This window comes from Hipposideros armiger, unplaced genomic scaffold (assembly GCF_001890085.2).
Source record: "Hipposideros armiger isolate ML-2016 unplaced genomic scaffold, ASM189008v1 scaffold_149, whole genome shotgun sequence".
Lineage (NCBI taxonomy): Eukaryota > Metazoa > Chordata > Mammalia > Chiroptera > Hipposideridae > Hipposideros > Hipposideros armiger.
This window is the reverse complement of record NW_017731499.1, coordinates 3,710,127-3,724,472: the sequence shown is the minus strand read 5'-3', so window position 1 is coordinate 3,724,472 and position 14,346 is coordinate 3,710,127. Positions and strand designations below refer to the sequence as shown.

Below are 14,346 nucleotides of genomic sequence, written 5' to 3'. Positions count from 1 at the left end.
AAGAATCTATTTACAAGCTCACATGGTTGTTGGAAAAATTCCGTTCCCTGCTCTGGGACTCAGGGCTTCAGTTCCTAGAGGCCACCTGTAATTCCTTTCGACACAGAACTTCTCTGTATTGTTGCTTGCTTCCTCAAAGGCAACAAAGGAGAGAGAGGCTTCAGCAGAACAGATGTTATAAGCGTGTGTGATGTATGCATGGATAGCCTGTCACCTTGGCCAATATTCTACTGGTTACAAGCAAGGTTGTGTCTACACCTACAGGAGGGGAACACACAAGGGTGTGAACACCAGGAGGCAGGGATGATGGGGGGGGGGTCACCCTAAGAATTTGTCTACCACAACGGCAGTCATCAATAATGATGATAATAAAAAAATAGTAAAAACAACTATTATTACTTGGTACCTAAACCATACATCGACCTTCAAAGCATGTATTTATTATTATCACTCTCACTTTAACTATTGAGAAAAAAGGAGGGTAAGAAACTTGGCTAACTTCACATATCTTTTAAGTCAGGAGGTGCAAACTCAAAATCCTGTAGGGGCCGGACAGGAAAGGACAATGAGTGAAACAGAAAAGGCAGGACTTTGGTGGACCAGGCAGTGCCTGAGGGGACAGCTTATGGTCTTCCCCAGGTCATTGTCATTCCTCAGATTCGAGTTAAAACTCTCTGTTTCTTAAAGACTTTACTTTTGGGGGGCAGTTTTAGGTTTACAACAAAATCGAGAGAAAGGTACAAAAATTTCTCATATACCCCTTGCCCCCACATATTCATAGCCTCCCACGTCATCAACATCGCTCACCAGAGTGGAACATTTTTTACTAAGGATGAACATACATCGACACGTCGCAATCACCCAAAGTCCATAGTTTACCTAAGGGATCACTCTTGGTGGTGTACATTTTATGGATTTGGACAAAATTATAATGATATAAATTTCATCATTGTAACATCACACAGAGCATTTTCACTGGCCCTTCCCAAAAACCTCCCTAATTTAAAAATGTCGCTGATTAAAAAAAAGAAACAAAATAAGGTCCTGGCAGAAATAAACACAACTGCAAGAGCAATTCATTTGATGGGCCAGTGTTTGGTGACTTAAGTGGTGGACTGAATCCAGGTTTGTTGCCCCAGACTTAACCTATTTGTCAGGAGTTTTGGGTTGTGAGTGACAGAGACACTTTGAACATGGAGGAATCAGAAAAGGAAATACATTGGCTCCTGTAACTGCCAAGAGCAAGATGTGAGACATGGTTGGATCCAGGACTCAAATGATGTCATCAAGAGTGTATCTCTCCAAACAACTAAATAAAAAAAAAAGTAGGCAAGAGACTTGAATAGATATTTCTCCAGAGAAGGTACACAAATGACTAAAAAGCACATAAAAAGATGCTCAATGTTATTAGTCAGTAGGGAAATGCAAATTAAAACTACAATGAAATGAAACTTCACATCCACTGGGATGGTATTTAATAATAATAATAATAATAATAATATTTGTGAGGATGTGGAGAAATTGGGGCCCTTGTGCAGTGCTGGTGGGAATGGAAAATGGCATAGGCACTATCGAAAACAGTTTAGTGGTTCCTCAAAAGCAAAACATAGTTACCTTATGAAGCACAATTTTACTCCTAGGTATATCACCCCAAAATTGAAACCAGGGACTTAAACAGATACTTGTACACCAGTGTTCATAGTCAAAATGTGGGAGTGACTCCAGTGTCCATCAATAGATGAATGGATAAATAAGATGTGTTAGATACATACAATAGGATATTATTTAGCCATAAAATAGCTCTGATACGTGCTACAGCATAGATGATCCTTGAAAACATTAAGTCAAAGAAGCCAAATATAAAAGGACAACTAACGTATGATTCTACTTATATGCACTATCTTGAATAGGCAAATTCACAGAGCCAGAAAGTTGATCAGCCGTTACCAGGGGCTGGGGGGTAAGGGGAGTGCGGGGTGACTGCTAAATGGGTAGTACTTTGGGATGACAAAAACAAATTCTGGAACTAGTGATGGTGGCACAACATTGTGGGTGTACTAAATGCCCCTGAATTTCACACTTTAAAATGATAAATTTTATGTTATGTGTATTTCACAACAATAAAAAACAATATCTCTTGCTCGATCTCTTGGTGCTTTTTTTCCCTGTTGGCCTCACTCAGTCAAGTTTCTTCCACTGGGGACAAGATGACCGTCAGCGAATCTAAGCCCATATTCTCTTCTTTTACCAATGTTAGTGGAAAGAGGTTACTTCCCAACATTCTCAGCAAATGTGTTGGAACTGCCTTCGTTTGGCTCCGATTGGCTGGGCTTGCTTCTCCCAGAGCCAATCCTGTGGCCAGCATGAGGTGATACTCTGGTACAGTCACACACTCAACTGAGGAGTGAGCACCATTTTATGGGGACCAGAGGATGAAGTGATTAACTTTGCCTGGGGAAAGGGTTTGAACAGGGTTTACCAGATGGAGAAATGGAGGAAGTGATTTCCAGGGTTAAGGAAAATTGTGGGCACGAAACACGGATGTTCTAGACAGAGTGGAGAGTTCATTGTGGGCGAGTATTTGCTGCACCACTTAAGAAAGGTCATCCATGCCATGTTAATACGAGCTCTGTCCTCTACCTATAGACCAATGGACAGATTTAAAAGATCATAGAGTTGAGGTTGTCTAATGCTTATTGAAATGTTCTCGTCACCTCCATATTTCTAAATAATATGCCTATGATAAAAAAAGTCTACTTTTTATCATTTTGAAACATTAATCACTGATTTTGAGAATTTGGGTCTTTTAAATGTTTTTGTCATCCTCCTCCCAAAACAGTTATAATTTTTTATTAAATCAACAGTCAGGTATGTAAAGCTGTTCACAGATGAGTTAGATTTGGGTGCATATATTCCCCACTCCCCGTCCCCAGCCCCAATAAAAATCCTAATTAGTGGGATTCAGGAATGCATGCTAGCAGTGGGGCAGCTCCTGGGGCAATAGTCTCCCTTGAGGTCCAGGCTTCTGTGACTCTGCTCCCAAGGAAATGGGGTATACCAAAATCAGAGACTTCATATGGGGGTGGGAGACTATAGGAAATGGCTCATTTTCATCACTCCAGCCCTCAAAACAAAAATCATCAACTCCTCACCTTCCATCTCTAAAAGCACACTCACTTGGAGCCACTTCAGGAAGGAGGCGGCTGGCTGTCCTCCCCATCCTCTTCAGAGACTTTAATCAGGCTTTATTCGCTCAAGGACTCTTGAGGCCAACAGCTTTGTCAGCTCTCCATGCGGCTTCCTGCCACCCTGCCTCCCCTGCGTCTCTCAAACCACTGAGGCTTGCCCTTTTGGACAGGCTTTCCTGATCATCAGGGACGCCGTCTGCCTCTTGAGGAATAGCCCCCTTCAAATGGAGCAGCATAGGAAACTAATCACGGCCATCGTTTCACCCCTGCCTGGTTTAACTGGCAGGTGGGGAAAGCGGGGGAGCTGAAAATGAGAAGGGACACGCTGCTGGCAGGGCAGGCAGGAGGGCAGGACATGAAAATCTTTGATTTCATAATTCTGTCATGGCTCCCAGGACCCAGTCGTCCACTGTCACTGCTGCACTGTAAATGAAGGTCAACGCCACTGGGGTGAGACAATAAAAGTGATTGGTCTATTTATATAATTTGGATATTTTGGCCACACATTGAACCTAAAACTGGGCTTGAAAGCTCACTCAGATAGGCCTCATGGATCGTTCACGAAGACTCGTCTAAAACCCAGATATGATCATTCTTACAAAACCCCAAATGTCTATATAGCTTATTCCCCCATGAATAAGAAACAGGAATAAAAGCAATAAAGATAAATTTCCTATCCTTATTTTGTAGGGCCACTGCCTCCGAACATACTGCTTCAACATTCTAATAAAGGCTCATTTAACGCCCCCCACACACACACACACAAAAAAAGATAGATTTCCTGTTAATGAGTGGTGTCTGGGAGGCATCTCTGGCTTGGGAAGATGAGGCAGAGCCACATGTCAGGAGAGCTGGGACTTTCACCCCCTCTTAGGTCATGGGGTTGAGAGCAATGGGCTCAGGTGTCACTCTGTGAATCTCCCATCACAGGCAGCCTTTTCAAAGGACTACTGATGAAGACCTACCTTAGATGTTTCCTTGGTGCATTTCTTAGGTCACTAGCACCTGTGGCAGTGGAGGCAGGGGATCATTAAAGTGGCAGAGTAGGGCCGGCCGAGTGGCGCGGTGGTTAAGAGCTGGCTTGGGACGCCAGAGGGGCCCGGTTCGGATCTCACCTATGAGTGCCAGTGACACTGCCCTCTACAGCTAAGATGCTGAACAACAGCTCGACCTGGAGCTGGGCTGCCGTGAGTCGCCGGCGACGGCGTAGGCTGCAACCCGTGGCAGTGGGTTGCCATGGGCTACCGTGTGTAGCCCACAGCCAGCGTGAGCGGCCAGTAGCCGCAGTGAGCGGCCGTCCAGAAGCCGTCGACTGATCTGCCTCGCCCGGGAAGAGCGCAATGATGGTGCCAACTTGGGCCAGTGAAGCAACATCCTCCACAACTAGACTGAAGAACAAAAGGACAGCAACTTGTCTGTTCCCCTTCCCCCAATTCCCCAGCACTGTTCCCATCCCCCAATTCCCCAATAAAAATCTTAAAAAAACAAACAAGTGGCAGAGTAGTGTCGGAAGTGAGGAAAGCTTCACACTTCCTGAATCATCCAGGGAGAACCCCTCTCAGATTTGGGAAGAATTCCAACATTTTCCAACACAACATCCCCCAACATGGGGCTCATGAAACAACCTGGGCCAAACCTTACTTACGGAGAGAGGCTTCCACAAAGATTTTATAAGTTCCAAATTACCATAGCTTCCAAATAAGTTCTTGCCCCTGCCTAGTATAACGCAGTAATTTCCCATTCATATGTCATCAGAGTTGGTGGTGGGTGAAAATGGGGGGACACTTATCAGAAGGAACACTGACTTTTTGGCCTGAGCGATCCAGTGTTACAAACACACCTTGAGTAAGATCCTTTGTCACCCTTGACAAACCTCCGAAGTTCTCATTCTAGGTTTTATGTATCAGTGTTATCAGTTGGGAATGTGTTGGGCTGCATGTAACAAACAGTTGCTTAAACATTATTTTTTTTTCCCCTCGTGACGAGGAACCCAGAGGTAATACGCAGTCCAAAGAGGGTACAGTCAGTTCTACTATAATAGGACATATCTGCTAAAAATCACTGTGCTATGCAATATTGTACCATAGATACCACAGCTTATGGGGAAAATGGGGTTCAGGCACAACATTCAAAACATCAGGGACACATTAACAAAAATACAAACTGAATAAAAACAGTAGCATATTTTTATACATGTTAAATGGTTAAGAAATACATAAATAGTATAATAAATACGGCACTTTATCTTGAAAAAGATCTGAAGTTTGCTTGTGGAAATGGATTTTGGAAGGGTATGTGACTTAATTCAGGTGGGTGCAGTAGTACCTGGTGTTTCTCACGGATGAAACTACATACAAGCAAAAGTGAAATTCATACTATTCTCCGATTGTTCCCTATGATATCGATCACATGGAACAAATTCAAAACAAGCATTATAGCGGAACTAACTGTACGGCTCTGTAAGGAAGTCATCCAAGAACCAGACCCTTTTATGTTCTTTCCTGAAACCTTTTGTGTATGGCTTTTGTCCTCATGGTATCAAGATGGCTGCTGTAATTCCAAGTATTTCTATTTTCCAGGCGGAAACAAGGGAGGATAAAGGGTGAAGGGTAAGAAACATTTTCTTCTTGAGAATCTTTGCTTTGGGAAGGAGCACCCTCCTCAGGGATGTCCACTTATATCTCATTGGTCAGGTCAGAAAGGTATCACATACCTTTGGCTGCAAGGGAGTCTGGAAAGGTACATATGCATATTTTAGCTAGACACGTTGCTTGTTAGTTCTCTATCCATGTCACCTACGGGTTTATTAAGAGGGAGCTGTAACAGGTCCAAGTTCTAGAGACAACTCTGTTTAACAAATGTGCTCCTACTCAATTATCTGGAAAGACACCTGACCACAGAATCAATTTGCCTGGGAGAGCTGAAGACTTGTATCAGATTTGAAGTTTCCTAAGTGCCTGAGTATTTCAATATTTTAATTTTAGCCCATCATAGGAATATTAACACTACTCAGATTAATAAATATCTAATACACAACAGTTATGTGAAGGCACTGTGCTATGTACTGAGGATATAAAGTTGATGGTGATGATATGATGATGATGATGATAATGGTGATGGTGATAATGGTGATGGTGATGACTAATGCTTATAAAGCACTTACCCTGTTCAAGGCCATAATTCTAAGTGCTTCATTCATATTAGCTAATAGACTTCTGATAACAGCCCTAGAAGGTGGGCTTTATTATCCCTCCAAATTTATGAAGGATGAGAACACTGAGGCACAGAGAGGTTAAATAATGTACTAAAGGTCACTCAGCCTGGCAAGGAGCAATGTCATGATTTCAACATGAGTCCATGTTCTTAACTGCTACTGAACCTCTAAGGGCCTTAATATTTAGTTTTAGAGGCAAGCACATAAGCCAAGTCACCAGTAGGCACAGGTTATTCGTGGCAGACACCATATTTAAAACATTAAAAAAATTAAGTGCCAATATTTAAAAATTAAGGCATTTCCACAAAACCCTGGATGACTGGTGTATTTTTCAGCGTTCTCCAGAAAAACAGAACCAACCAATAGGGTATATGTTGCCATATATATATATATATATATATATATATATATATATATATATATATATATGCAGAAAGAGATTTACTGTGAGGAATTTGACTCACGTGATTACGGAGGTTAAGTCTCACAGTCTGTCATCTGCAAGCTGGAGCTCCAAGAAAGCTGGTGGTGTAGTTCCAGTCCAAACCCGAAGGCCAGAGAACCAGGGGAGCCAATGGTGTACGTCCCAGTCTGAGTCTGAAGGCTCCAGAACCAGGAGCACCGATATCTGAGGGCAGGAAAGATGGATGTCCCAGCTCAAGCAGAGAGAGCAAATTCTCCATCTCTACCTATTTGGGGCCTCACTGGGTTGGATGGTGCCCGCCTACATGGGCAAGGGCCATCTACTCAGTCTACTGATTCAAATGCTCATCTCTTCCAGAAACACCCTCACAGGCACACTCAGCAATAATGTTTTACCAGCTATCTAGGCATCGCTTAGCCCAGTCAAGTTCACACACAAAATTAACCACCACAACCGGTTGCTCTTGAAAAACACTCAGAATCTTTGGCAATACAGGACTAGTACTCGCATATGGCAATGGTTGGTTGGAGCTCACTGGTGACTCTTCTCTATGGCAGGGCAGTTTTTCCTCCAATTCCTCACTCCCCACTACTCCCTATTGTCTCACGCGTCATCCATGTTGTTTTCTCATGCTGGTCCAGGGGTATTTGAGTTTGCAGTCCCTGTACTAGGAAGCATAGTGAGTACCACAGAGAAGATGAAGTCAGAGTTTTTTGGAAGCACAGAGGAGAGAGTTGGGGAAAAAGTCATAAAGCAGGCCATATTTAAGTTGGGGCTCTAGGGAGAGCAAGCTTATTAAATGGGAAGTGGAGAAAAGCATTCCTGGCAGAGGGAACAGCATGTGCAAAGGTTCACGGGCTTGGAAAGATGCAGACTATCCCTCCCTTCTGTCATGACATTTATTGAATTTGCTAGAGTTGGAATCTAATTTGTTTGATACTAAAGGGGGAAAAAAAATCTGTTTCTTGTAATCACTGCACCCAGGCTGGGCTTTTGTTACAGCTTTAATTTTCCTCTTGTTCTATTGATTAAACAACAACAACAAAAAAGTTGTGTTTTTTTTTTAAGAAAAGATTCTTTTTTGCTTTCTTGTCTGATGCTTGCTCTGTATAGAAATTGATTTGTTTTCTTTCCAGCATGCTGGGGAATTCACCTCCTCTGCCCTCAGCTCCGTTTTTTTACCACAGCTTGAGACTCCCAAATTGAAGGCTCAGGGCAGGCTCTCTGAGGAAGGATGTGTGCAAACTGCCTGAATTTAAATCTTGTCTACCAGCATCCCTAGCTGTGTGTTTCTGGGAGATGTCCTTCACCTCTCTGGGCTTCAGTTTCCTCGTTTGTAAAATGGGAATAAGAGGCGTGCCTACCTTTTAGAGTTACCAGGAGGATTTGATGAGTTTACTACATGATCACTTGGGACAACGGCTCTCGGTACATGTGGGCTGTTATTATGGCTGCTACTCAGTGCCTGGCTCTGTGCCAGTTGTCGGGGCAACAGGAGAAATGTGGTCCCAGCAGCAGGGAGCTGGGCTTGTGGCAGGAAGGTGTCAGGAAGGTCATGAGAGGAGAAGAACTCTTGCTTTGTAAATCCCTTGCTTTTTCATCACAGATGGACATGCTAGCACCATCCACCTCTGAGTCTAAATCCTTAGTTCAGAAAAGTCACTTTTCAGGGAGCTTTGCTAGAAACTTTATGCTGGGTAGACAGACACATCAGCGCACAGGCGCTGGGCCGTTCCACACGCAAGTCCTTGGCTGTTCTTTGGCATTTTTTTCATCCCCTTTAAAGGGAGCCCAGCAAGCGGAGGTAGGAGTGGGGAGGGAAAGATGTCTGGAAAGATATAACAGATCATATTTAATGTGGCCCAGTGATAAATCACTGTTTACCTTGGGCATAAATTTTTGCTTTATGGTGGCATAGTCAGAACAGATATATTAAAAACAAAACAAACTGAAGAAACAAAAATCAGGTGGTTATTGTCCACTGTCTCTGCAGCAAGCCCCAGTCACAGACTTTTTTCTAGATGCCTCTTTGTTCTTATTCTAACAGGGAAAGAAATGTCCTAATTTCTCTCTCCTTTCCACCCCCCACTGCTTTTTCACTGTGATGGTGCGTTTGCTGTCACCTTTTTTGTGACAAATGCGCACCTTGTGGGTGCTGAATTTATTCAGCTAATCCACCTAAGAAAGATCACAAATGAGGAACAAGGGTAGAATCTATGAGACACTTGTGAAAGGGAAAAAGAGTGGCTTTAGAATGATGCTGGGCTAGCATCCCCTCCAGCCAGGCTTCGAAAAGGAAGTGACAGGGGACAGATTAAAATCTGCTTACTACGTATTTACAAAATGAGGCCAAAGGGCAGTAGGAAAGGAAAGCGCAAAGGCTCTACCGGAGTTGCGATTATAGGCAATCAAATGTGCACGAAATCAATTGCCTCAAAGTAGGTAATATTTGGAATTAATCTGTCATGCCTTTGGTATGTGTCTCCAAATTTTAAGATGGGAAGTGGAGGATGGTGGCTCAGGAGATAATGCCATACAAAAGTAATTCTTAACACAAGCAGAGCCAAATGAAGGATGCTCTTTCAGCTGAGAGACTTGACATTCAAGAGGCAATGGAGGGATAAGGAATGCAAACAGTTGTTACTTACTGGGCTATTGAAAATAAATCTTGGTCCAAACTACTCAAAAGTCGCCGAGCGGCCCCGGGGAAGGTTTCTGCTGCTTGGTTCTTGGGAGAGGGCTTGGGAGGAGGGGGAGAAGAGAACTCAGGGTGAGACGAAAAGCTACTGTGCCCACTGTGTTCCCTACATCGCTGCTTGTTGAAACGCACCACTGTGGAGAGTGAAGGATACTTGCAGCCCACGGTGGAGCCAGTTCATTGAGAGCTCTTCCTCTCGGGTGTCTGCTATGTGTGTACTTTGCTTATGGTGTTATCTTTAATCATCACAACATCTGCGAAAGCCAGGTAACGTGTCTATTTTTTTAATAAACTTTTTAATTTTGGAATAGCTTGGGATTTAGAGAAAAGTTGCAAAGGCAGTGAAGAGATTTTTGGTGTCCCCCGTCACCCCGTTTCCCCTACTGTCAGTCTCTTACATCGCGGGGGGTGCATTTGTCAAAACTAAGCAACTGACATTGTTAGGTTATTATTAACACTCTATTTGGATGTCACCAGTTTTTCCACTAACGTCCTTGTCTTAGTCCATTTGGGCTACTGTACCCAAAATACCAAAGACTGGGTTTTTTAAGTGCAGAAATTTCTCACAGTTCTGGAGTCTGGGAAGTCCAAGGTCAAGGTGCTGGCAGATTGGGTGTCTGGTGAGGCCCCACTTCCTGGTTCATAGATGGCCGTCTTCTTGTTGTGTCTTCATGTGGAAGACGGGGCAAGACAGCTCTGTGGGGTCTCTCTTATAAAGTCACTAATCCCATTCATGAGAGCTCCCCCCTCATGGCCTTAGCACCTCCCAAAGGCCCCACCTCCTAATACCATCGCCTTGGGTGTTAGGTTTCAACCTATGAATTTTGGAGGGGACACACACACATCCAGTCGGCAGCCGTCCTCTTTTTGTTTCAGGATCCCATCAAGGTGCCACATCACATGTAGTCACCACGTTCCCCAGTGTCCTCTGGTCTGTGCCGGTCTGTCAGTCTTTCCTTGTGTTTCATATCCCTGACTGTCATGAGGAGTGCTCATTATCTTTATTCTAACAGACCAGGCAATGAAGCCTCACAGAGGTTGAACGACCCGCCCAAGTTCAGACCGCTAACAGAGGCCTGCTTGCTACTAAGCCAGTGTCAGGCCTGTTTCTCAGACTTGCGTGAGCATTAGAATCGCCAGACCGGCTTGTGAGCACTCAGACTGCTGGGACCCACCCCCAGAGTTTCAGATTCAGTAGCTCTGGAGGGAAACCACAATTTGCATTTCTAGCAAGCCCTCAGGGGATGAAGATGATGTTGCCGGCGGCCCCGGGACCACATTTTGAGAACCACTGTATTAAGCCAAATCCCATTTGAGCTGTTTGCCCAGGTCAAATGAATTAGATGGTTGTCAAACCTCCATTTCACTTTCTGAAGTGTAGAAATGAAACTAGACTCTGAAATACCTTTTCCTCCTTTCCTGCCTCCCTCCCTCCCTTTCTCTCGATCCCATTTTGAGCATCACTGAACTGGGCACAAGGAGTATAGCCAAAAGTGCTTCTTACCTTGGTCAGTGGAAAGGACAGTGTTTGCAGCCTGGCAGAGATGGATTTGTGCCTCATTCTATCACATCTGAAGTGTCCTTGTGGCTTCATATGAGTCTCTTCATCTTAGTGTACTCACCTGAAACACGTTGAAAACTAATTTCTACCCTAGACACCAAACTGAGGAAGTTATTAAAAAAAGGGGGGGACTGACCGATGAAACAATGTGAACTTCATATATTCCCTTGGAATTAATAATAGGTTTTCTTTCTTTTTGAGAAGGTTTCTATATTATTGATTCAAACTTTATTCACCCTAATTTTTTTTTAATGCTTCTACAGAGCTGAAATGTGCTAAAAGCAAAATCTGGATTTTGTTAACTATTGATTTAAGAATTATGCCACTAAGGAGAATGGACAATAGGGTCTCCCAAAACAGGCCTAGTCATTTGTGAACGTCAATAGTGAATGGCAAAGCAAACCTTTATGCCAGTGTGATAGCATCCAGTGACCTATCATTTAATGAAGCCACAGGTAAGAAAGTACGATGCCACTGTTAGTTACTTAAAAACATTTTACTTATATTATGTGCTGTTTTCTGGAGCAGTTTATAAAGAAATAACTCAAAACCGCATTCTTTCCGTTAGATGATTTTGACCCTGGGCTATGTTAAATATTTCTTTAGAAAGATCTTGAAGGGGAGAAATATAAAAATACGCAACCTCCCAGTGTTATCTGGAAAAGCGCTGCAAATTCTCCGAAAACCTTTGAAGAGTTCCCAACCTTAAGTACTCCCATATTAATGATTAATATTACTTTCAAGCTCTCTCCCTGTTTTTTATTTTGATTAGGAGCTCAGCCTGACTTTTAAGTCAGGCCCAATTCACAATAAAATATGAAACTTTAGTTGTCTTATTTGTTATCCTTCACATCTCTGCTCCTTAATCATTGAAAACACTTCTAAACAATCACAGATTTTCTAAAACAAAGTGCAAATCACCATGCACATAGGCCTCGGGCAGACAACAGAATTCTGTGTGTGTTAGCATATTTAATCATCCCATTTTGGGGGAAGATAATCCATTTTAATTTTGTTTTAGGCTGTTCGCTTGCTTTCATTATTTACTTCAAAGATCAACTTGATGACTATTTTTCTTCACAACAAGGCTTATGGTATTATTCCAAATCCATCTGATTTCATGGCCCTCAAGGTTGCTTTCATGTATTATAAATTTCTCAACTGGCACTGTTTATTAGGTGGAAACTTACAAATTTTTGTAGAAGTACTATCTTGCAGAAATTGTTGCTAGGGTTTCCTGGAAGCGAAGGAAATATTAACGTTTTCAGAGGGAGGCTCAGGAACAGTTTGCTAAACCTACTCAGTAACTGAGTGTTGGATCATGCTTTTGAACTGTGCACCATTTTCCTTTTGTCTCCTGGCATTTCTATCCCACCACCCTGATTTGAGCAGTGAGTTGCTCTGTGCCCGTTACCTCAGGCAGGGTTTGTGGCAGACTCATCTCCTTTAACTCCCTTTCATGTCAAAATGCTAAACTCATTTATGAATGAGACTAGGTTCTAACCACAGAGGGCTTTTCCCCAGACTTAGAAAAGGGGGCTTGTAAAAATTCCTGGGTTTCTGAGCCTGCAAAGCCGAAGGGAGAGCTAGTAGATTTTGAAACTGGAATTGCATATGGCTGCAAGTAACGGAGACTACACCGTTTCCTAATACCGGTGGCTGAAGCAGTCCACAAAGTGGTCGAAACAAACGCCAATAAGTTCAGAGGCAGGCAGCCTAAAGGTGGTGTGTCGGTGACACAAAGATACCAGGGACTCCTGCCTCTCTGTTCCTCTAGCCTCACTTTATCCTTAAGGTGGCCTCATACTCCAAGACGGCTACCGGAGCACCGGCCATCGCATCTGCATTCCCGGCAGCAGGAAGGCTGACACAGTGCTTCCCCCAGGTAAAGCAAGTCCCTTTGAAAGAGCTGTCCCCAAAGGTACGTGCAGGACATCTACTTATATCTCACGCGCCAGAGCTTAGTCGCACGGCTGTATCTAGCTGAAAGGGACAGTGGGGAGTTCAGCATCTATCACGGAGCTCTGTTCCGATGGGTAGTTGGAAAGGAACGAGCAGCCCAGGCCACATGTCCCCGAAGGGACACGGGGGCTGAAGCCAGGTGTGAGCGTCATGCTCGATGTGGATCAACGGTCACGGGCCAGACGCGGTGCGCCCTCTGTCCTCTACGACGAACGGGCACAACGCAAAACCAGCAGAACCTTACCACAGCCTCGGGGGAGGGAGTAGGGAGGCACCTAGGACCTCCAGGCCAAAGGAATGGGGCTTGAAATAGCAATTAAACGGAGTTATACAAAATACACCTTGGATTTCTTCAACAACCGATTTGGATTTGGACTGAGAGATGCAATGAATTATTACCGGGGAGGCTCAGCTAAGAGTTCAAGCTTTGATTCAAATACTTAAAAAAAAAAAAAAAGAAATCATCAGGACTTGATTAATTGCCTTTGTGGTCAAAACGCCATGTGTTGGAAGGCTTGAGCAGAATTTTTCTAAAATGACCCCGCTAATCGCTAAGGACAAGGGCTGTATGTTTTTTTCTCTGCAGAGTGCCTGGCCAACTTCATATGAGTTTGTTAAAAGGGTGACTCAATGATGGCAATGTAAGAGGTTTTGATCACCCGCGCCCCCCCCCCCGTGTCTATTTTAATCTCTGTATTAGTCAGCACTCCTTTAGTTGCAAGTCACAGAAAGCGAAGTCCAAATGCTGAAGACAAAAGGTAACTGACTGGCTCTTGCAATTTTAAACCACGGACTTCAGGCACGGCTGGCTCTAGCGGTTCACTTATCTCGTCAGAATGAGATTCTGCAAACTCCAAAAAACTGTTCTCTTCCCTGGCTTTCCTCCTCAGGCAGGCTCTCCGCCCCCCGTCATGGTGGAAGAAGGGCTTTTCGCCGCTTCCAGAAGACTTACCTTCAGCTTTGAGGCCAGCGGGTGAGCTTGTCGTCTCTCAGGCAGCAGTGAGAACTGTCCCCCCACTAAGTCCCGTGGGCTCTGATTGTACTGACCTGGGGGAGAACCCCTCTCTGGCGACAGGCTTTAAGACCGAACGCCCACTGTGTCAATCAGGGTCCAGTCAGAGGAAAGACGCACAAGTTATCGTAACAGGAAGCGAGCCACGCGCCACATACGGGCGCTTCTGTCCAACAACAGTCCACACATATGACGGTGGTTCTGTAAGATTATAAAGCAGCTGAAAGAAATTCCTGTCGCCTAGGGCATCACAGCCGCCGGGCAGCCGGAGCCTCGGAGATGTGACG

The 14,346-nt window shown here is 44.0% G+C and overlaps 1 pseudogene; it reads left to right on the top strand.

The window, feature by feature from the left end:
* LOC109387162 (dnaJ homolog subfamily C member 21-like) overlaps positions 1-14,346 on the top strand; it is a 101,803-nt pseudogene that overhangs the window by 22,285 nt on the left and 65,172 nt on the right.